Source organism: Stegostoma tigrinum, chromosome 2 (assembly GCF_030684315.1).
Source record: "Stegostoma tigrinum isolate sSteTig4 chromosome 2, sSteTig4.hap1, whole genome shotgun sequence".
NCBI lineage: Eukaryota > Metazoa > Chordata > Chondrichthyes > Orectolobiformes > Stegostomatidae > Stegostoma > Stegostoma tigrinum.
The window spans coordinates 125,354,831-125,380,210 of record NC_081355.1 but is presented as its reverse complement, the minus strand read 5'-3'; the positions used below and the strand labels follow the sequence as shown (position 1 = coordinate 125,380,210).

Below are 25,380 nucleotides of genomic sequence, written 5' to 3'. Positions count from 1 at the left end.
CCAAAGAGGATCCCCCTCGTTCTCACACACCACCCCACCAACCTCCGGATACAACGCATCATCCTCCGACACTTCCACCATCTACAATCCGACCCCACCACCCAAGACATTTTTCCATCCCCACCCCTGTCTGCTTTCCGGAGAGACCACTCTCTCCGTGACTCCCTTGTTCGCTCCACACTGCCCTCCAACCCCACCACACCTGGCACCTTCCCCTGCAACCGCAGGAAATGCTACACTTGCCCCCACACCTCCTCCCTCACCCCTATCCCAGGCCCCAAGATGACATTCCACATTTAGCAGAGGTTCACCTGCACATCTGCCAATGTGGTATACTGCATCCACTGTACCCGGTGTGGCTTCCTCTACATTGGGGAAACCAAGCGGAGGCTTGGAGACCACTTTGCAGAACACCTCCGCTCAGTTCGCAACAAACAACTGCACCTCCCAGTCGCAAACCATTTCCACTCCCCCTCCCATTCTCTAGATGACATGTCCATCATGGGCCTCCGGCGGTGCCACAATGATGCTACCCGAAGGTTGCAGGAACAGCCACTCATATTCCGCCTGGGAACCCTGCAGCCTAATGGTATCAATGTGGTCTTCACCAGTTTCAAAATCTCCCCTTCCCCAACTGCATCCCTAAACCAGCCCAGTTTGTCCCCTCCCCCCACTGCACCACACAACCAGCCCAGCTCTTCCCCCCCACCCACTGCATCCCAAAACAGTCCAACATCTCTCTGCCTCCCTAACCTGTTCTTCCTCTCACCCATCCCTTCCTCCCACCCCAAGCCGCACCCCCAGCTACCTACTAACCTCATCCCACCTCCTTCACCTGTCCATCTTCCCTGGACTGACCTATCCCCTCCCTACCTCCCCACCTATACTCTCTCCACCTATCTTCTTTTCTCTCCATCTTCGGTCCGCCTCCCCCTCTCTCCCTATTTATTCCAGAGCCCTCACCCCATCCCCCTCTCTGATGAAGGGTCTAGGCCCGAAACGTCAGCTTTTGTGCTCCTGAGATGCTGCTTGGCCTGCTGTGTTCATCCAGCCTCACATTTTATTATCTAGGATACCCCTTGTACTTGCCACAACCTGTCATATATTCTTTCTGAAAGATGGTCAGAATTACAGCTTCTTGGAAATTCCCAATATTCCCTTCTTCTTTCAGATGAGGGAGATGTGTTTGTGGCAAGCGTCCTTCTTTCCAATATTTCAGTATTCCAGAGGGGATTCCATCTCCACCAGCAGCCATGTTAGTTCTCACTTGTTAGGTGGCCTTTTCCAACCTATCTTGGCCCATAGATGGTTTTGACTGCACTGAAGAATCAACATGTATCAGTGTCACTGAGGCTGTCAGTGAATTGCTGGATTTCATACATTCTTTTCATTCATCGCCTGTCCTTCAGATCATGTATTGTTTGGTTGGACCTCAGCCTTCATTTCTATGTTGGCCTGCTTTCTTACCCTTGTGAGTGTTGGAAATCTGAAATAAAAACTGAAAGTCTATAGAGAAAGAAACATTAACATTTTGAGTCAAAATGACTCCTTCTTAGAAACTGAAAGGAGATGGAAAATCGTGTTTAACACACTGTAGCCAAAGTGGGGAGGAGGATAAAATGCAGCAGATAGTGGGAGTGCCCACAGCAAAAGACAAAGGCCGTGATAATGGTGGCAGAGGAGTGATACAGACATAAAAAAGGTGTAAATGTTAGCAGTGATAAAGAGAAAATGGTTCCACTCTGCTGAAATTAAAACCAACTAGAGAGTAACAAGACACAGCTGGGAGGGGGCAGGGCATGTAAGAAAATTGGAATACGGACTTCGTACTCTGAAGTTGCAGTATTCACATTGGGTCCTAGAGGCTGTAAAATGCCTACATGAAAAATGAAATGTTGTATCTGGAGGTTGTGTTGAGCTTTACTAAATGGAGCACTGTAGCTGGCCCAGGTTAACATGGAAGCAAGGTGGCTTATTGAAGATTACGGTCATTCCTACAAAGAGAGTGATGTTCTGTAAGTGGGTCAGCCAGTTTGTGTTTGGTCCTGCCAACATAAAGGTTACTGTATCACGAGCAGCAAATTCAATAGACCAGTTTGAAAGAAATGCAAGTGAAATGTTTCTTCGTCAGAAAGGTGTGTTTGGGTCATTGGACAGCAAGTTTGGTAGATGTGAATTAGCAAATGTTATACCTTCTGCAGTTGCATGGAAGGAGCCATGGGAGTGCAAGGAAGTTTAGAAATAATGGAGGAGTAGAGGGAATGGTCCCTGAGGAATTCTGACAGTGGAGGGGAGGAGAAGGTGTGATTAGTGGCGGTATTCTGCTAGAGGTGGTGGTAATGACAGCAGATGGTCCTTTGAGTGTTGGGAAGTGAGAACATAGGGAACCTTACAGTTGTTCTGGATCTTTAGATTCTCAAGTCCCAGAGCATTGCAAAACTGTCAGTGTGGGACCTTTAATTATAAAGTGAAGAATACCAGAACAACAGATAACGATAAGCTGGTTAATTTAACATCTGTTATTGGGAAAATGTTCAAGTCTATTATAAAGAATGCAATAACAGAATGTGTAGAAATACATAATATAATCAAGAAGAGCCAGCATGACTTCATGAAGGGGAAATTATCAATGACAAATGTATCAGTGTTCTCAGAGGAAGTAAGAAGCAGGGTGGATAAAGGGAAACAACAAATATCATATATTTAGGGTTGCAGGATGCATCGATAGGCTACCACTCCTTAGGATATTTCATAAAATTACAGCCCATTTTGTAGAAGGTGGAATGATAGTATGGATAGAAGATTGGCTAATTATTGCATCACAGAGTGTTGGGATGGGGGAATTTTCAAGATGGCAACCCAAATCCAAACAGTGGAGTGCCTCTGGGGAAATGATTATTCACAGATATTTTCTAATTAACCTGTTCAGAGATGTTATTACACATCTCTGGAGCAGGTAGGACCACTGCACCGCAAGAGCCCTGAGCAACAATTATTTACAACATATGCTCATGACTCGTACAAGGAACGTGAATGGGCTGCAGCCAAACTTGTGGCTGACACAAAAGTAGGTGGGAAGGCAAGTGATGAGGATTACACAAAGACTCTGTAGAGGGATATGCACAGGTCAAGTGAGTGCGCAAAAACTTGGCAGAGGGAATATCATGAGGGAAAATGTGAGATTATGCACTTTGGCAGATGAATAAATGAGCTGGATATTAAGTTAAATCTTATTTAAATGGCTAAAGTAAAAATGCAGAAAGCTGCAGCGCAGAATGATTTGGGAGTCCTTGCACATGCATTACAAAATGTTTGCGTACTATTTCAGCAGCTAATTGGGTAGGCAAGTGGAATGTTAGCCTTCATTTCGAAGGGAATGGAGTATAAAATTAAAATGATACAAAGCACTAGTCAAACCACCACTGAAATACTGTGAGCAGTTTAGTCCCCTTATCTAATGAAATATATACTGGTACTGGAGGCAATCCAGAGAAAATCCATTTGGCAGAGACCTGGAGGAGAGTTTAAGTAGATTAGACTTCTACTTATTGGAGTCTAAAAGAATGGGAGGCAACCTTATTAAAATATATAAGATTCACTGGGACCTTGACAGGGATATCTGGAGATAACCAGGAGAGTATTATCACAGACCTTTATTGTGGAATAAAAAGTTGCACATAATAAAACAGAAATGACAAGGAATTTCTTCCCTCAGAGGGTAGTGAATGTATGGATTTCTTTACCACAGAGGATGTAGAGGCCACAGCTTTAAGTATGTATTAAAGGCTGAGGAAGACCAGCTTTAATCGGTTACAGAATTAAGGTTATCAGAAAAATGGAGGAAAATCGAGTTGAGGATTATCAGACCAGTCATGATCTCATTGAATAGCAAAGGACAGCTTACTTCTGCTCCAAATTCTAATGGAGTGCAGAGCATTGGTGGAAGATGGGAAGTTGTTGAGGAGAACATTGGAATAGTGGAACCCCCTTCTAAACCCACAAGAAGAGGCATTGGGACACCACAAGCCATTCAAGCCATACTTCAGCCTGACTTGGTAATACACGATCATTTTTTCATTGACATTTGGTCAAAATCCTGGAACTCTATCTGAGATATCACCATGGGGATGCTAGCCTTCAAGTTCAAGAAGGCAGCTCACCACCACCTTCTCAAGAGCAATCAGGGTGGGCAATAAATACTGGCCTGCCAACGATATCCATACCCAGTGAACAATTAGAAACAAGCTCCAAAATTTGAATTAATCCAGGACCTTGCAATTCAGAAGATTTATTAGTTGCTTGCTTAAAAGAGATTTAGAAAGCTAGCATATTATTTCAGCAAGTAACAGGGAAGGCAAGTGGAATGTCAGCCTTTATTTCAAAGGAAATAGAATATAAAAATAAAATGACACAAAGCACTAGTCAGACCTCAGTTGGAATACTGTGAACAGTTTTAGTCCCCTTATAAAAGGAAATATATACTGGTATTGGAGGCAATCCAGAGGTGGCCACTCAGCTGGGAACGGATATGGAAGGGCTGTCTGATGAGGAGAGGTTAAGTAGATTGGTCCTGTGCTTACTGAAATCTAGAAAAATGGGAGGCAACCGTGTTGAATTATATATGATTCAAAGGGGCCTTGACAGAGCGGTTGTGGAGATATAAAGTCCAGGGTCAAAGGGTATTATGTCAGGCCTTTATCTTAAAAATTCCAGCCAACAGGAAAGCAGTGGGATTTCAGTGACTATTTTAACTACTCTTTAACTCATTTTCCCCTGTGCAGGCAGGCTTATGATTGGCCCTTAAAGCTTTTGGACATGATTCACATTTAAAAAATCGAGTGGAATTTGATAAGCCAACTTTAAAATTTTACCATGTTCCCCATAGAAACGTAGGAATAAATGGCTGACTTTAAGATCCATTTACCAACATTCAAGAGCATTTCAATCTTCTTTTCCTGAATATCTGTGAAGTGGAAACGCACTCTCACCTGTCATACTACACTGGGGTTTCTCACATTCATAATCTAAATATGCAGATGTCATTTAAAAGCAAAGTTACAACATCCAGATGGCCAACTGACTTTCTTCACAATTATTTTTAAACTTCAGGAGATGTCTGCCTCTGAACCACAAGGAAATTTTGCTGAAATAAACATTTTTGATTAACAAACAGCCCGTTGTCAAGTTCAGGAATGGCCTAGTCTTTCCAATATATAATCAACTCCCTCTTGGTGATGCAATGCTTGGAATGTATAATTTTCAAATTGTGGATGATTGACAGAAAAACTAGTCTGCAAATTACAAAGCTGGCAGAACAGTTAAGTTGCAGTTTGGCTCACACTTTAGTTACTAAATGCCATCCGGTTTAACTTGTTTGATTCTTGGTGACTATTGCAGACCAGCCATCGAAACAGCAGATGGAACACACAACCCAAATAGTCAAATTAGTAGAATGAAGGTCATGTTTAAACTGTGATAATATTCTGGTCATACCTCAAACTGAGTGTGATACCCATTTTGGTCTTCAAGATGAAACAGACTGGAAGGCCTTGTAACGAAAAACCGGATTCTTGATGATTGAAATATGAAAAATGTTTGGGTTAGGAAGAGGAAAACTCATAGCTATCTAATATTGTAAAAAGGATAGAATTGGTCAATCTGGAACATTAACTGTGGGAGTAGCACAAAGAGGCCTCTAGTATAAACGAATGAACAGAACATTTAATGCTGATGTCAAGAGGTTCTTCATGTATGTGCTGGAACTGAAAGCAAAAACCTGGGAATCATTGAAGGAACAGATGCTGTTTATGAGTGAGGAATGGGGATCTTACCATGGATGGGTCAAATGGATTTCATTCAGATCTATCTAGTAATCTGGTGTTTGCAGACAGTTCTTATCAGTGAAGACTGGCAGCTTTTAGCACTGCCTCTGAGTATGAGATGCATTAACTGATTTACAATGCTCAAACATAGACATCTGCAGACTAAACTACCTGGTATAAGCACAAACAGTGCTGATCTTCACCTGGCACAATCATCTTTAACAGCATCAGAATTAGTTCAATATCCAACAGTGTCATTTACTGTCTCTTTTCATGGAGTGATGAGGGGAGGTGAGGCATTCACCTTAGCAGCTGCCTGTTTCAGGCAGTAGGAAGTTTCATAACGTGAATGGAAATCTATATAAGAGTTATAATTTACCAAACATTTGCTTATCCAATTCTGGAGCACTCAAGTTGCATGTAAGATCCTTACACTTTTCCTTACTCTTTCATTGGAATTGAGCATCATTTGCAAATACACCAGTTATAGCCCTCTCTCTAATTGTTCTTGAATTGAATTGGCAGACCTGTTCAGAGTGATGTTAAGAATTGAGCACATTGCTGTGGATCTGGAGTTACATGTTGGCCAGTAGGGAAGGCTGATTTCCCTCTCTAAAGGTTGTAAGCAACCAGATGAGTTTATTATAACAATCAATAATAGTTTCCATAATCACCATTACTGAGGTTAGCTTCATATTTTCAGATTTTAGTCATTGAATTTAAACTCCACCAGGTGCCATGGAAAGATTTGAATCCATGTCCTTGAATATTAGGCTGTGCTTCCAAATTAATAGTTCAATGATAACTATGTGAGACATACAAATAAATCTGAAGCAATCCAAAGACTTGCTGCAAGATTTTGCACAAATCAGAATCGGAAATGCAGCAGTGTCATATCTCGATCAAAGATATAGTTGTAAAGTGATAGGATCAATAACAAGGGGCATAATTTTAATGTGAAAGGCAGAAGGTTTAGAGGAGAATTGAGGATTTGTTTTTATCCAGACGTGGTGGGAATCTAGAAAGCATTGCGTGGGAGAGTAGCTAAGGTGGGAAACCTTTAAAAAGTACATGGGTGGGATGTCATAACATTCAAAGCTAAGGGTCTAGCACTGGAAAGCAGGACTATTGTGGGTTTAGAATAGCTTAGTCAGTGCAGACTCCAACTGCCTAATGGTCTCTTCTATATTCTATAACATTATGACTTAGAATGGGAATCTCTACAACAAAGGATGAATAAACATAGACTGACCAGGTTATATAAAACATGGAATGGGCTGGTAGGAATTGACTGAAACAAGCATGGGTGCTCTCTGGAAATGACAAGACATGAGGTAGCCATCCTCAGAAATTGCAAACCATTTGTTTCCAAGATAATGTATCAACACTTTTTCTTCCCAAGGACAATCCCACACTGGAACAAGCTGCTAGAGGAAATAGTCACAGCCCCAGGATTGAAAGTCTTCAAGACTTAATTTAGATTATTTTGATTTGAAATTTTCGTTATTAAGGCAACCATCTCAGCAGGTAACTAAGACTTCTCCTAATAATTTTGTTGAACCAAATATTATCATGCAATAAAATGTCTGAGATACCCTGTAGTGCTGCATCCTCCCATTTTAATCACTTGATAGGCACATGACAATGCAAAGACAAAGGAGGATGAGTGGTAGTGAATTACCATCAACAAGACTTTTGCAGTCTCATGTACTATTAGAGATGGCAAATACCACAAGCAGCCAACTTTGGCCATTGAGGAAAATTCCACATAGTACACAGGCAATGATCATCAATTGTGAGAAAAATCAGCTCCAACCATATTTCTCCTACCAGGAAAAATAGGGTCCAATAGTTAGGATGTGTATGTAATCTTAAAGAGAGAGGCAAAAATACATTGGAAATTCGAGACTTAAGTTGAAATGAGTCTGGAAATAACTGCGCATTTATGTGGTTTCCACTGAAATATGCATAACCTGTGGGGTTTCTGTTCTCACTGAAATTTCCAGACACATATTGGACAGCAGAAGTACAAAGTAGATTTCTGGCCTGATGGTCATTTAAATCAAAGGGCACATTTTGGCATAACTACAGAGGACAGTGTAAGTAATGTCACAGAAACAGAACAGACCTTTAATAAAAACCAAACACATCATGCAAATTAAACTTCATATGAAGCACTAGGTGAGGAATTCAACACTGCACCCAATTTTCTAAACATAGTACAGGCTTTGTAATGCAACTCAGTGTGCAGCAAGGCAAGGTAAAGTTGTCATAGTCTGAAAGCGATGCTCTCTCACTCAACTGGTGGTGATTTTAACCTGAGTGTCACCACGCCTCAAGCAAGGGTAGAAGTTGAGAAAGTGTGATTTCCATGGTGACATGAGCTTGCATTACAAAGCAACAGTTCAGCCAACTGAAATCACCAAACCCCCTGCAAATGCCAGAAAAAATTGCAATAGATCTTTGTCCCAGTTCAGGAGTCCTTTGATGAATCATTAAGACCTGTTGGGGTTTATTCCACATATGACCCAAACAGCACCTGCAGCTCTACAGCATCCAAAGCAATCTGTGAAGACTGCCACAGGCCTTTGAATACAATGAAAATCTACATTATCTAACTTGACTACAGGTGGGCATTCAAATGGCAGTTCTGAGAATCTTCGGAGTTATTTGAGAAGATAACATATTTATTCTTACCCAACTGGAGTGCTCATCATTTCCTTGATGCAACTGCTCTTTGTTACTTATGTCACTCGGTGGCACAGGAAGTCAGTAACCTTGACAGTTGTAGGAAATGATGAGCACTCCCTTGACCTTGTTTGAAGTTCAAGCCGTGGTTGAAGCAAGCGACAAAGCTTAGTGAGAGGTGAAGTGAAGGGTTCTGAGATATTGCTCTTCAATGATGCTCAGACAGAAGAAGTGCTTTTCAAAGCCCTGTGTTCGTAATAGTATCCTGCAAAATGTCCTCCTCCTTATCCTCTTGAACCAGGTTGTCTTCCATTCTTCAGTCTTCTTCCACCTTCCTCCATCCGCAAGGGAAGAATCAACAGTAGATAAAGCTTGTGTTTCATGAACAATCCAACAAGTAAAAACCGGACTTAATTGGTAATTAACAGGGGGTGACATGGATATCAGTCAAGTTGAAGAAAAAAGAGGAAACAATCCATGGTATGGGGAAATTTTGGTTTCCCAGAGATAGCATGGTCTATGAATCATTACATTAAAAGTATTTTAGTTGGATTTCAATAGAATGGTTTTCCTCAAAAGTGAATACTAATCTGACATCTTTCAGTTCAATGCCTGGAGTTTGCTTCAGCTTTTTACTTGGCTTGTGAGCAGCTGAGAAAGATGTCAAAATGTCCCAGAAAAGTTTCCACACAACACTGAAGCCAAATGCATCACATGTGAGATTAAAGATTACGAGGTTTTTTTCCCACAGAGCAGAAGATACTTGGAACAGATTTTCGACAGTTAATTAGGATTGGCAGTCCTAAGGATAAGTTATTTTTTGTACATTGAACCTCTTGCAGTTATGTGGCCATATTAATAAAGGCTTTCATATAATTTGACCAATGCCAGACAATTTGGTTCTCTCCCAATGACTCAGTGGGAAAAGGCACTGGCATGGTACAATAAAAACAATATAGATGTGCAGATCTCAGGATTCCTGACCTGTGCAGAATATTTGACCTCATCTGTATTTGTTTGTGTTTGTGCGTGTGCATGCATGGGTCGATAGGACTGGACATGCCTGTGAAACCCTATACAGTTGAATAGGTTTCTCATGCATGTCTGAACATTATACCTTCGTGCTTTATAAGTTTCTTCAGAATTGTATCACAATAGGTTCAGAGTCTTTAAGGGTGAAAACGGGCAAAAGCAATTCATTAGATTTTCTTTACACAATATGTACAAAGTTGTTCGGCAGTAATAGTAGTCCTGTTCAAGGGCAAGAAATTATCGTTTGATAATTAGGGGTTTGAATACCTTAATCAAGTATTGGGGCTGAAATTACAAAAGCTTTGGAAGGGAGATGGACGTGACTTTTACCTGCCTTCCAATCGCAGTCTACATCCTGCTGTGTGTTATGGGTCAAATCATTTAAACAAGCAGTGATTGGGCATGGAGAGGACTGGGAAGCAGAAATGGTTGGGTGGTGATGTAGGGTAAGTGGGAATAGTGTGGTGGGGCAACAAAATCCCTGCAAGGTACCTTGGTACGTAGCCGAATCACCAAACCTGCTCCTACTTCATGGCTAAATGCTAACATAGAAGGAAGACAACATTACAACAAGGACAGCATAAATCAGAAAGCCAAAACTATAATAAAGATCCAGAACAAAAGGGACAGTCTCTTTGGCACTGATGGAGCAGAGACAAACTAACAATGGCAGGTGGCTGAGGTACCAACCTGTATACATGCAAGAGGAAACTTAATAACTTGCTGGTCATACCCAAGTTATCAGCCAGCTTCTGCTACCCCTTTGAGCCTTATCCTCCCGTTATAAAGAGGCTTGATAACTTAGAACCCCTACAGTATGGAAGCAGGCCACATTGACCCTCCAAACAGCATACCATCCTGACCCACCCTGACTAACCCCATCCCTTTAATCCTGCATTTCCCATGATCAGTCCACCTAACAGCACTGAACACCATAGGGAATTTAGCATGGCCAATCCACCAAACCCGCACATCTTTGGACTGTGGAAGGAAAGCAGAGCACCCAGAAGAAACTCGCAGAGACACGGGGAGAATGTTCAAACTCAGCACAGACAGTTGCCTGAGGGTGGAATTGATCCTGGTTCCCTGGCGCTGTGAGGCAGAAGTGCTAACCACTGAGCCGCTGTACTGCCCTGTTGTTACTGTTGTCTCTTGGAATAAGTTGGATGTGAGTACAATACCTACTGCGGAAACTTTAGTGCGCAACCCAGGTGAAATGCTGCTATTAGCTTTGAAATTTTTTCTGCCATTATGCTGACGGCCCAATACTCAATGTGGTAAAGTTGGCAGCTGAGGGAGAGATTGTCTTTGAGTTCACCAGCCATTTAAGTAATGTGAGTAGGGTTCAAAGAGGAGGCAACCACACACAGTGGCCCATGATCTGGATGGTCAATAGTACCACCAGGAGGAGTGGCTGCTGCTCAGGTAGGTACGGATCTTGAGACAATCTCAAAGTAAATGTGACCTGTCAAACCTTTTGGCCATTAATAAATTGCCAGAGCTGTGAAGCTGTCAGTGTGAAGGTAGGAGGTGGTCCTCCCCCACAGGATTGCAGCTGCCCTTTGATCCACTCAGGATGGGAGAATTGAGAGGAAGCTAAAGAAACCAGCCAAAGTGGTTGTTGCCAGCTCGAGCCTCAGATAGGTTCCCTGGCCACTGACTATTCTCTGATCACCCAACTACCTGCCTACAAATCACCAACTACCCTCCCTAATGAGTCCTGATTGCATCCCATGCCAACCACTCCAACCCACAATAAGACTCAATTATCCCACCATCAACGACCTCCTCCCGAACCAAGCACAAATACTACATGACCAACTGGCTACATTCTCTGAACAGATCTAATTAACACCTGCCCTGACTACAATCCAACCATTTAACTACTCCCAACTCGACTAGCCTCCAGACCAGACCTAACTACCATCCCAACCAAATGGTTACACTCAACCACTCCCAAGACCCAAGGATCATTCACCAAGCTCCTCAGCTCACCACTTACTCATCTCATTCAGCACTAATCCACGCTCAAAGATCAGAACATTAAACTTACCTAGGCGCAATACAGCAACTAGTGTTGCAAAAGGGGGTCTGCGCTGCCTTTTTCCCAACTTTACTTCACTCTGATGAAGTTCCGCGAGGAATATTGTGTTATGAATTTCTGAAACACCCAGCATTGGACAATCCCAGAAGGAAGACCCAGCATGGCCTATTAGGGAGAGTCTTCACTTGCAACAAGGGGGAGGTGATGGCCTCGTGGTATTATCGCTGGATTGTTAATCCAGAGCCCAGATAATGTCCTGGGGCCTCGGGTTCAAATCCAGCTACAGCAAATGGTGGAATTTGAATTCCATAAATATCTGGAATTAAGAATCTACTGAAGACTATGATTCCATTGTTGATTGTTGGAAAAACTGACCTGGCTCACTAATGACCTTTAGGGAAGGAAACTGCCATCCTTACCTGGTCTGACCTACACATGACCCCAGACCCACAGCAATGTGGTTGACTCTGAACTGCCCTTTGGGCAAATAGGGATGGGCGATAAACGCTGCATAGCCAGCGATGACTTCATCTCATGAATGAACAAGGGGAAAAAAATGATACGCTTAGTATTGCCAGTGCTTGGAAGCTCTAGCCTGATGAGAAGCTGGAAGACCAGCAGTTTCTCTCCATTTCACAACCAATCAGCTTCTGATTTTGAGAAAATAATGCATCTTACACTTAACCTTAGATCAGAGCACCATTCAGCACACGAGGAGACTGTTCTACCCATTGTAACTTTCAGTTTGACAGAGCTATCCAAATAGCCCTGCCCACCTGCTCATTCCTCATAGCTCAAGAATCGTTGCATTTTCAACTGGAATTGTTCAAAGATTCACAAAATAAAGTTGATCCAAAGTGAAATTTAAAGCATTTCTCTGAGGCTCTTTATTCTAATTGCCTGTCTCCTTTCCTAAGAGTTTAATTTCCTTCGTAATTGTTATCTATTTCTTCGTGCTTAACAATGCAGAAATAGGCAATGTGACACAACCAGTCCATGTTAGTGTTTACTTCCTACACAAGGCCATAGTCCAATTGCATCTACCCACACTATTTCCATATGTCTTCAATGAGTTGTCCTTCTTAGCGAACTGCTGGCACTGATTCTGTCCATTCACCCGTGAAATTAATTAATTAATAACTACAAACAGCAGTTTATGTTCACAAACCACCTTTAACGCAGTACAACATATCAAGAGGCTTCACAGGAGCATTATCAGACAAAATTTGATACCGAATTACATCAGCACACACAAGGACAGGCCACCAAAAGCTTGATCAATTAAGTAGATTTTAAAGAATTTCTGAAAGAATGAGAGGTATAGACAGGGCAACAGCGATTAGGCAGGGAATTCCAGTCATTAGGCCTCAAGCAGCTGAAAGTGAGAATGTCAAAAGAGGGAAAAGGAAATATGGATAGTGCGGAAGGACAGAATTGGAGAACCACACAAATCCCAGAGGAGGCTATAGAAAAAGGATTTGGTAAGGCCAAGGAAGAATAGGAACATAAGCATAAACATTTCAAGTTTGATGCCTCTCTGGAATAGATGCCAGTACACATCGGTCAGCATACGGATGACAGGTCATTTGGAAAAATTGTGAGGTTATACACTTTGACAAGAAGAATAAAGGAACTGAACTGGAGAAAAACTGCAGAAAGTTACAACATAGAGGATTTAGGAGTCGCCATGCATAAATCTCAAAAAACTAACACACAAGTTCAACAGGTAATAGGGAAGTCGAATGAGATGTAGGAGACAAAGAAAACTGCAGATGCTGGAATCCAAGGCAGACAGACAGGAGGCTGGAAGAACACTGCAGCCAGGCAGCATCTGGCGGAAAGGAGCAGTCAATGTTTTGGGTATTACCTTTCTTCAGGGCTGGATGCAAGGGTACGGGGAGTAGATAATGAGAGGAAGGAAAGGGCTGTTAGCAGAATTGTGGTGATAAGTGGGCACTGGTAACAGGTATGATCTGGTTGGCCGATGGGAGAGATGAATCCGGTTGGTGGCTAGAAGGGAGGGTCAGAAGATGGAATGGAAAGTAGGAGGTGGGGCTGGAAAGGGAGGCAGGGGACGGGCGGGGAGTTTACGTGAAATTGGAGAACTCAATGTTGAGTCCTCCAGGCAATATGGTTCCCAGGCACAAAATAAGGTAATAAAATGTGAGGCTGGATGAACACAGCAGGCCAAGCAGCATCTCAGGAGCAGGGTCTAGGCCCAAAACGTCAGCTTTTGTGCTCCTGAGATGCTGCTTGGCCTGCTGTGTTCATCCAGCCTCACATTTTATTATCTTGGATTCTCCAGCATCTGCAGTTCCCATTATCACTGATACAAAATAAGGTGTTGTTCTTCAAATTTGCATTGTGAGTTGCTGCTACATTGGAAGAGGCCAAGAACAGACATGTCTGGAGGTGTGGGGGCTGGAAGTTGAAATGGGCAATGACTGGGGGGTTTAGGCTGACCGTTACCAGTCAGGCAAAGATGCTTGGCGAAACAGTGACCTAGTCTACGTTTGGTCTCACCGATGTAGAGAAGACCACATGTTGGCCTTTATTTCAAAAAGGAATGGAGTTTGAAAATAGGAAAGTCTTGGTAAAATTATGCAGGGCCCTATATACACCATACCTAGGATACTATGAACATAGAAACACAAAATACTGGCGCAGTAGTAGGCCACTCGGCATTCAAATCTGTTCCGCTTCAATATGATCATGGCTGATCATCTAATTCAACACCCTGTTCCTGCTCTCTCCCTATACCTTAAGATCCCTTTAGCCCTAAGAACTATATCTAACACCTTCTTGAAAACATTTGATATTTTTGCCTCACTGACTTTCTGGAACAGAGAATTTCACAGGCTCAACACTCTCTGAGTGAAGAAATGCTTCCTCATTGCAGTCCTAAATATCTTTAGTATCGTTAGTCTGTGACCCCTGGTGCTGGAATCTCTGGTCACCAGGAATATCATTCCCATTTACTCTGTCTAACGTTGTTCTATGTTTGTTCTGTGAATTCTATATACTCGGTTAATGTAACAGACAAGTGCAACTACCATTCCTTTATTCGGCAGTGCTGGTGGATTTAAAGTGATTTCCCAAGTGGCAACATTTTTCATGCTAACACATTTCTGCTGACAAAAGTAGACAAGCATTCTTGGAGTTGAGGGAGATATTTTTGAGCATAGTAATCAAGTGGTTGTGCAAGTGTATATTGCTGGCCTTTTTCAAGCATACACCCTGATAAAGCATCTGGGTATCCACTAATTCATCAATGGGCAGAATATATATGGAATATTTTCATAGATTATATCCATTAGAAATCTTCTATTTCAATCCTTTTTATAAAAAAGCAAAGTGACCTTGTAAATACAAATATTGTGAATTAACCTTAATAAATGGAACACCCATAGTGTTAAAGTAAAATAAATATACAATCACAAACAATATTATATATGCAAATATATATTTGACATTGCATTGGAAGGATGTTAATGCATTGGAAGCGGTTCAGAGGAGATTCACTAGACTAATGCCTGGCATGAACAGGTTGCTTTTTAAGGAAAGGCTGGGAATCCTCAGGAGTTAAGAAGAGTCAAAGGTCACTTAATTGAATGTATAAGATCCTGAGAGGATTTGATCAGGCGGATGTGGAAAGGATGTTTTCTTTTGTGGGTGAAACTAGAATGAGCATTCATAGTTTAAACGTAAGGGGTCATACATTTAAGGCAGAAGTGGGGAAACAAAGAATTCTCCCAGAATATTGAGAGTTTTTGGAATTTGTTTTCTTAAATGGTAGTGGATACAAAATCTTTAAACATTTTGAAGGCACAAGTGGATAGATTCTTTGTTGTCGAGGGGATTAAAGATTATTATAGAATCATACAATGCAGGAGAGGCCCTTTGGCCCATCAAGTCTGCAGCAACAAAACTACCCTAGGGCTATATCAGTCCCATTTTATCAGGGGACATGCAGGAATGTAGAGTTGTGATTAAAAATCAGATCAGCCACGATCATATTGGACGATGAAGCGGACACAAAGGGCTTTGTTCCTTGTTCAGTTTGGAGACCAAAAGAAGCATCCTACAGCAAGAACACAGAATCCTGCTTTTAAAAAACAGCTGAGATAGTGAAGGAGGGACTAATTATGTCTGTTAACTATAAAAGTTTGACCACGGCTTTATCCGAAAGCCCAGAGACTTCAAAATTCATTTTAGTTTCAACAATCAATGAGAGAGTACTCTATCCATAGCTGCAATGGTTTCACCTTAAGTTAATGAATTTTTAAAATATTTTAAAGATTTAATTTCTTGTAATTCCATTAATTACCCAAGTCCATGTGTCATCTATAAGACTCATCTTTCTTTGCGTGAATGTAACTATAGAACTTCAGTTCTGTACTGCACAGTACTGGCCCTTCGGCCCACAAGGTTGTGCTGACCGGTTATCCTACTAAGATCAAACTACTCTGCATACCTGACATTTTACTATCCTCCATATGCCTATCCAAGAGTCGCTTCAAAGTCTCTAAAGTATCTGACTCCACTACCACTGCCAGCAGCACATTCCACATGCCCACCACTCTCTGTGTGAAGTAATTAGCTCTGATATCTCCCCTATACCCTCCTCCAATCACCTGAAAATTATGCCCCCTCACAGTAGTCATTTCCACCCTGGGAAAATGTCTCTGCCTATCCACTTTATTTATGCCTCTCATCATCTTGTACACCTCTATCAACTCACCTCTCATCCGTCTACACTCCAATAAAAAAAGCCTTAGCTCCCTCAACCTTTCCTCATAAGACCTGTCCTCCAGTCCAGGCAGCATCCTGGTAAATCTTCTCTGCACCCTCTCTAAAGCTTCCACATTCTTCCTATAGTAAGGCTACCAGAACTAAACACAATATTCCAAGTGTGGTCTAACCAGGGTTTTATAGAGCTGCAGCATAACCTCGCGGCTCTTAAACACAATTCCCCTGCCAATGAAAGCCAACACACCATACACTTTCTTTACAACCCTATCAACTTGGGTAGCAACTTTGAGGGATCTAAGGACATGGGCCCCAAGATCCCTCTGTTCCTCCACACTGCCAAGAATCTTGCCATTAACCGAGTATTCTGCATTCAAATTTTGACCTTCCAAAATGAATCACTTCACACTTTTAAACTACATATTGGAGGAAGGGCATGCTTCAATGTGTTTACTTTCTGGGTGTTACCTGAATAAATATTTATCTTTTCTTCTGATTTAAACTTACCAACAAACCTGAAAAGGGTACTTCTGGTGCAGAGGTAGTGTCCCTACCTCTGATTCAGGAGGCCTGAATTCAAGTACCACCTATCCTAGAGCTGTGTCTACCACAAATATCGATCAGAAATCTCTGTTTGGATTTAACATTTAAAGTCACAGCACCCAAAAGAATTAAAACATCTTTTCTGAAAGTATATATTGTTGCTACATTATCTAGAATTGTCTTAACTTGAGTAAAGGTTACCACAAATTTCACAAATAGAAAAAGACACTGAATAGGACATTAAGGCATGGAGCGAGTGACACACATAGCCAGAATTTATTGCTCACCTCTAACTGCCTTTGATAAGGTAGTTGTGAACTATATGATGAAGGTATTCCCCAATGCTGTTCGAGTGGGAGTTAGGTCCAGTGGTTAGGAGTTAACAGAAATATTGTCCAGATGGCATTTTTTGGAATCCTGTTACATATGAACTGACCACTGCATTTTCCATTTTAAAACAGTGCCTAGTTTTGAAAAGTTTAATTAGTTGTAAAAAGTCTTTGGATGTCTGAAGTCTTAAGAGGTGCTATACAATTGAAAATCTTTCCATTCTTTCTTACTTCCCCTTCAGATGACTGGAACCACCATTTTATGAAGCCTTCTGGATTTCTCTGGAGTCAATAATGGGCAAAAGCAAGCAAGACCCACTGAGTTTGTCAGACATATTGTGAATGAAATCTACTCACGTGGAGGTTCCACAAAACAGCAGCACAAGTGCAGAAGAATTGCACTGCAGTAACCTTAAATTTATCCAAATTTATCCAAAATGATGTCTATCTCATAATTTGCATAATATTTAATAGGGCAGTTTGGTGGCTCAGTGGTTAGCACTGTTGTCTCACAGCACCAGGGACCCATGTCCAATTCCACCCTTGGGTGACAATCTGTGTGGAGTTTGCACATTCTCCCTGTGTCTGCATGAGTTTCTGTTGTGTGCTCTGGTTTCCTCCCACAGTCTAAAGATGCATAGGTTAGGTGGATTGGACATGCTAAATTACCCCTTGTGTTCAGGGATGCGTATGTGAGTTGCGCTGGCCATGGGAAATGCCGTGTTACAGGAGATGGGGTGGGGGCTCTCTGGCTTGGATGCTCTTCAGAGGATTGGTGTGGACTTGTTGGGCCAGATGGCCTGTTTCCACACTGTAAGAATTCAATTCTAACTGCAGATGCTGTAAATCAGAAACAAAAGCTAGAACATTAATGCTAACAAACCTGCTGAGATTTTCCAGCAATTTCTGTTTTTGTTGCAAAATATTCAGTTCACCTATTACTCCTGTGCTCATTGGCCTACATTTCCATCCTATCCAGAAAAGATCTTATTTTAAATATTTTGTTCCCACTTTCAAATCCCTGCATGACCTCACTTCCGTTTATCTAACCGCCTACAGTCCTGCCACTCTCTCAGATATCTGTGCTCCCTCACAGTGCACATGCCCTGCCTTCAGCTAGCTGCACTGTCAGCTCTGAAATTCCCTCTCTAAGCCTTTTTACCTATCTATCATTCTTTAATATATTCCCTGAAACTTAAGTGTTTAAAAAAAGGTTTATTGACTGAGCTTTTGGCCACCTCATCTTGCATCATTTTATACAGCTCAAGATCCAGGTTTTATTTAATACATCCCTGAGGAGCACCTGGCAAAGGCTTACCATGTTAACGGTGTCATATCAATGCAAGTTATTTCTGTTGTAGTGGCTGATGGAGGTAATGTATGGCATGGTTCTTTATGATTTGCGTTTGGAAAAATAAACACATGGAGACCTATGTCTATCATTGTCAAATAACCTGCCAGCAGTGACTGTCTAGCCTTGTGTGTAACACTAGCTTTTTGGGCAAAGTTCCACTCAGCAGTCCATGTTCGTGGATTTGGACCATTGCATGAGTCATTTTTACCTCAAGGAAAGAAGGGAGAAAATGTGGAAAATATTGGGGAATTTATTTTTGCAAAAGTCGTCACCTCTACTAGCAAATATAAATATTCTCCACAATTCATTAAATTAGAAACTCATCATTCCAGCAGCAGTAGGCATCACTAAAGTGTTGGCATAAATTAAGCTTAATAACCGAGCCAGCACAACAAATTCAAAGCTGATTGATTATATATTTACAGAATCCCATGCCAACTTGATGATCGCGATTTAAGTCGCCAAAAAGTGGGCAAAATGTAAGTCATCCCACAGTGCTAACAGCGGCGTTTGGTGTAGATTGCTTGAAAGTAGCCTGCAAAATAATTCATGGGAAAAAAATGGGAGTTGATGTTCATGAGATTTAGCAGCCTTCCCTTTCCTCTGTTATTAAATATCACAACAAAAACTGCCCTCTCCAAATTGAATGAGCCTGTCTGATTGATGACCGTCTCCTGAGCTGTTTGTACGGCTGTGGTCACTGAGTCACCAGATTTCTTTAAGAAGTGAAATGTTAGTTTCCCATGTGGAACACAAGGCAGAAACAGATCATCTGATCGTTTAACACTTAATTTATGTCTTGAAGTGAAATTCAGAATCATTGTCATTGTACTTTTGACTGACAAGGAATTTATACAAAACCTTTGAAAGAAATTGAATCCCACTTGCAAGAGAAAGCTGGCGTAGAAATTTGAAGGAGCCTAGAAACATAGGAGATAGGAGCAGGAGTAGGCCATTCAACTCCTCGAGCCTGCTCTGCCATTCAATATGATCACGGCTGATCATCGAACTCAATATTTTAATCCCTCCTTCCTCCCATAGCCCTTGATTCCTTTAGCCGCAACGGCTATATTTATTTCTGTCTTAAAATGCATAATATTTTGGCCTCCACCATTTTCTGTGGTTTCCAAATGAATTCCATAGGCTCACCACTCACTGGGACTCACAGTCAGTGCGGCCTTAAGACACATGCTCATGATATTACTTTTTAAAAAATTAATTCATGGGTTGTTGGCAGATTTGACTGGGCCAGCAATTGAGGCCCATTCCTAGTTGCCCTTGAGAAGGTGTTGGATGGTAGACTGCCTTCTTGAGCCACTGCTGTCTGCATGCTGTTAGGGAGGGAATTCCAGGATTGCAACACAGCGACAGTGAAGGAACAACAGTATTTTTCCAAGTCAGAATGGTGAATGGCTTGCAGGTGTTGGTGTTCCAACATATCAGCTGCCCTTGTCCTTTTAGACGAAAGTGATTGTTGATTTGGGAGGTGCTGTCTGAGGATCTTTGGAGAAATTCTGCAGTGCATCTTGCAAATAGTACACACTGCTGCTACTGACCATCAGTGATGGAGGAAGTGGATGCTCGTGGATGTGGTGCCAATCATGGGGGCTGTTTTGTCCTGGACGGTGTCAAACTTCTAGAATGTTGTTGGGGCTGCCAAGTGGGGAGTATTCCATCACACTCCTGACTTATGGCATGTGGATGATGGACAGGCTGTGCAGATGACTCATTGCAGTATTCGTGGCCTTGAGCATGATGTTGCAGCCACAGCATTTATACGGCTAGTCCATAGAATCCCAAAAGTGTGGAAAGAGGCCATTCAGTCCATCAAGTTTTCACCAATCCTTTGGAGAGAATCCCTCCCAATCCCAGCCACAGCCTCTCACCCAATCCCTGTAGGCCAGCATTTCACATGGCTAACCTACCTAGCCTACACATCCCTGGAAACTACAGGCCAATCCACTTAACCTGCACATCTTTGGACTGTTAAAGGAAACCAGAGGAGCCAGAGGGAACCCATACCAACACATGGAGACTGTACAAACCCCACACAGGCAGTCACCCAAAGGTGGGGTTGAACGCATGTTCCTGGTGCTGTGAGGCAGCAGGGCTAAACACTGAGCCACCTAAGTCCAGCTCAGTTACAAGACAATGATAACCCCAGTATGTTGATAGTGGGGATTGGAAACGGGGATAGGATAGGACTGGATTGGATGATTTCTTATCACTTGTATTTAACAAATAAATAGTGTAAAGTGTAATATGTCAGTATGCTCTGGTGCCATTTTGACTTACAGAAGATGTTACTAAGCTATAACTAAAAATATCTCTCTCCACCACCAATGATCAGTAACAGCATTGCGTGCTATCTACAAGAAGCACGGTAGAAATTCACCAAAGATTCTAAGACAGCACTTTCCAAATGCACAAACACTTCCATCCAGAAGGACAAGCGCAGTAGACAAATAGGAACACCACCACCTCCAATTTCCCCTCCAAGCCACTCACCATTCTGACTTGAAAATATGATCGCCATTCCTTCACTGTCGCTGGATCAAAATCCTGGAATTCCCCCCCAATGGAATTATGGGTCAACCTACAGCAGGTGGACTGCAGCGGTTCAAGAAGGCAGCTCATCACCATCTTCTCAAGGGCAACTAGGGATGGGCAGTAAATGCTGGCCAGACAGCCATGCCCACATCCCACAAATGAATAAAAAATTAGATGTCAATGGATGGGAAACCCTTGGTCAGAAGAAACTGATTTGGAAAAAATCCTGTACGAAAGGACCCAATTCTTCAAGAACACTCATCAGCAAGAGGAAGTAGAGGAAAGAAAACAGAGAGAGGAATACTAAAGATCTGAGTGTCAAGGACGGCCCAGAAACTCTTTCCAAATGTAAGACTCTAGGATTGGGCTCATTAGCAACACAAGGGTCCACAGACCCCATGATCAGTGACAACGAATCTCCAAGGTGGACAATCATATTCATTAACAAGTGATTGCCAATGATGACTGATATCGATCGCATCCTCCATTTTTACTCTGTTGTAACCGTTTACTTTAATGATAGTTCAGACGGATCTGTGTCCACCACCAGCAGAGCCTATAGGTTTGTGCTTGATACCCTGGGAGATTTTTTTCAATGACCTTTTTAATCTTTGCATGCCTGCGGAAATGGAGTAATGTGTTGGTTTACGACAGCAGTGATGAGCTCAAGGACTAAAGCAGAGCAGTGCCATGATGTGAGCCACACTGTAACTGGAGCAACATTTGAGCAGACAGACAATCAGTCTCCACAAGCTGCCTACAGTGTCATCTTCAATATGCCCCTGTTTTGGCCTCCTGGATAATGACAGTCTGCCGAACATTGTGCACCTTGGTGCTGCAGTGAGGCTGCCCTCCTGCTGAACACAGACACATTGAGAGGCATCCTTAGTCCAGGAGGAAGGGAAGAAAACTGAAGGTCAGAGAGGAGAGGCTGCTTGGAGGATGCCAAGATCTAAGTTCAAGGGAGTTTTAAGAACTATTGTTCACATATCTTGGCTGAGATTTAAGATTCCTTCAGCCAGCCAGACAAATACAAATATACATAAAAGACACTCACCTCCGCTGGAAGGCCAGATCCCCTCATCCACTAGCACATTTTTTTGTAAATTAACAGCACACATGTCATGAGCAATCTCAGTCAGCGCTTAGGTCAACATGTGCTACTTGTGCAATGCTGGAGGGCCATGAGTACTGAATGGAAACTTTCACAGATCAAATCAGACATTTATTACATCACCCATTACACACAAGCAGAGAATCATTAACTACCTAATCACCCGTGAAACCCAAAGTGCATCTAATGTTTTTTCTTAATTCTTCTATGAGGACTGCTATGTGGTGTTCCCTCATTCAATGCCAGCACCTTGGCGTCAGGCAGCTGGTCCCGTGTTCTGGCATGACCTTGCCAGCCATCCTCTGTCCGTCCGAGACCTGATGGGCTCCGGCAGGCACTGTGGTTCCTGCATAGATACAAGAACCTCCTTTATCAATGTGTTGAAACATTGATGTCACTGGCAGAGAGGCTAGAGAGCCTCTGGCATCATTCAGAGTGCCATGAGAGGAGCCCGGAGATGTGGGAAAATCCTGAACTTCCTCTCTTAGAAAACTCAGCTCCACCAGCCCGAGGTAGACAAGGAACTGGAGAAGAATCCAGGTACCCCATCTTGACATGACTGCATGGGGTTCTCGGACAAGTTGATAGCTAGAGACCTGCATGTTACTCCCACATCCATTGTCCTGTCTACTACATCTGTCTCTCTCTCACCAAGATCTCAATGGACAAGAGAATAAGGGAGGAGGCAGCACTCAAGGCCAAGGTAGATTCTTCCACTTTCCACACCAGGTCGTGGATTCCCTGTGGAATCTCCACCATGTTTTCACACATCTCACTCTGCCTTCTAGCATATGGCATGGACAGTATCAGGGATGTGCAAACCAGCCAGGGGCTCAGCATGGGCCTGGTCATCTTAAAATCCTCCAGTGTCTCAGTCAGCACTGTCCCCAGTAGTTGGCCAGTTTCGTGTGTTGTGTGTGTGTGTGTGTGTGTGTGTGTGTGTGTGTGTGTGTGTGTGTGTGTGTGTGTGTTCATGCGCAAATGCATACCCACTAAGGCAAAACAATCTGGTGAAAGGTCGGAGTCTGCTGGAAGATATAGGCTTGTCTGATGCCTCCCTCCTGCCTGGTGATTAGGTGACGCAACCTCTGGTGATTGAGCTCTTGATTCATGGTCCACACCAGAATGGCAGCTGTGTTATCCTATCAGCTCCAGAGATACCTGTGCGTTGGTAAATAGGATAATGATGCTCTGGTCCATTCTGCTGGTCCAGGCTGCCTGCCTGTTCCCTCCAGAAACATTACACACCATTACTAGGACTAGGACAGCCACAGTTAGTGATTGCTTCCAGAGCTAACACAATGCCTTGCCCTCTTCAATGTGCTGCAGTGACTGTCAGCAATGTGACATTGAGCCTCTCTGGGGTGATCTTGTAAAGTTCAACAGTACTGGGATAATGCACCGTCACGCAACCGAAGCCGTACTTTCCCAAGAAGATAATGAAGACTCCATCATGGTGGCTCTCCCGTATCACAACATAGCTAATCATTTCCTATCCATTCCCCATCAGTGGAGGCTCAGCTATGATCCTCACCCTAACAGAATAGAGAAGCTCAGTCACTCACTTGTACCTACATCCTCTTGACCAGCCACAGCTGCTGGCCTCCTCCACCCAGTTTGCTTGGTTAATAGGTGGTGGGGGAGGGGGGTGGAGTGTGGGAGACATCCTCTTTCTGCTTCTAGAGAGCAGCCTTGCCTGAGGAACCTGGAGAAGGACATGCAGGGGATAATCACTGAACCGTATGGATGTCTGGGATCTTGGTGCTATCTTGCTGACAAGCTGCTGTTTCCTTAGCAGGATCATGGCTGGACACTCCTGATGGACAGCAATGTCGATGGTTGCTGGTTCTTTGGAGGGTCAGGGTCCCAGGCTACGATGCAGACTAAATGCTGCTGGCTGGGGAGGTGAATGCTGCGGTATGTTTGGTACAGGGTTACATGCTGCCATAGGGTGAGGGGGGGGAGAGTTGAGGGCGATCACAGAGTTCTGGTTGTGTGTTGGAGGGTAGGGGGGTGATCGTAAAATTTGCTGGATGTAGCTTGTTGGAAGGAGGTTGCAGGCTCTTGGGAGTTCAAATACCTGGTACTGGAAAGTTCACTTTCTGCTGGCTGTTGCAGGCTGTAAGACTGTCCTAGGCCTCAGGATAAAGGTTCTCATGGTCCTGGAAACAAGCCTCTAGTGACAAACAATGGCTTTGCTGCCTCCACAAGCCCCGCCTCTGGTTGCTGAGTGAATAATGGCCCTGACTACTAATTATTGATTGCACGGTTGATATGGTTCAGAGAAGATGGGTGGGGCCATCCACTTCCAAATCCTCCTCCACAATCTGACTAAAATCTCCCAGCCTGTCGCATTCCTAGGCATCTAATTTGCTTCTCTTTCTTTTGTGGAAAACCCGTGTTCAAAATCCATCGTGTTCCCACTAGTCAAACGATCAGGGATTAGATTTTAAAGTATTTCTTTTCAAAAAGAAATTGCCTTTTAAGACACTGCTCTATTGTGATGTTTCAGACAGACTCTGTATTTGCTGATATATAAACAAGTTAGAGCAGAAACCCAGGGTGAAAATGTACTTTTTGCTCATATGATGTGCCAGAATTGCCAATTGCAAGATTTGTCTCCAATATTATTGTAATAGCAAAATAAATGCACATCTTTGTATTGACAGTTTATTTCTTTTCATTTTATTAAAGCATTTGACAAGCTCCACCAAGACAGGCTGGTGAAGTTAAGTCACATGGGATCCATTGTGAGTTGGTTAATTCAGTACAAACCTGGCTTGTTCATTGTAGAGGGCTGTTTTTCTCATTGCTGGTCTGCGACCTGTGGTGTTCCACAAGATCAGTGCTGGGACCTGTGTTGTCTGTAATATATATTGATGATTTGAATTAAAATATATGTGGTCTGATTAGTGAATGTGTAAAATGGTGGAGTCCTGGACATTGAGGAAGGTTGTCAAAGGAAACAGCGGGATATAGATAAGTTGGAAAGTTGGGCAGTGAAAAGGCAGATGGAATTTAATCTGGACAAGAGTGAGGAAACACATTTTGGGAAGTCAAATGCAAGTGGCAAGTGGTAATGCAGAAAAAGGCAGGATCTTTTAAGTGTATTGATATACAGAGAGATCTTGGGATGAAAGTCTAATGTTCCCTAA

General features: G+C 42.7%; 1 long non-coding RNA gene across 1 annotated transcript in view; it reads right to left on the bottom strand.

The window, feature by feature from the left end:
* Positions 1-22,273, bottom strand: part of LOC132206927 (uncharacterized) — a 95,825-nt gene extending 73,552 nt beyond the window's left edge. Inside the window, exons 1-2 of the long non-coding RNA XR_009443220.1 lie at positions 22,169-22,273; positions 5,494-5,569 (exon numbers count right to left, since the gene is read on the bottom strand). This is a non-coding gene — a long non-coding RNA (uncharacterized LOC132206927). The remainder of the gene's footprint in view (positions 1-5,493; positions 5,570-22,168) is intronic.
* Between the last annotated feature and the right edge of the window lie 3,107 nt (positions 22,274-25,380).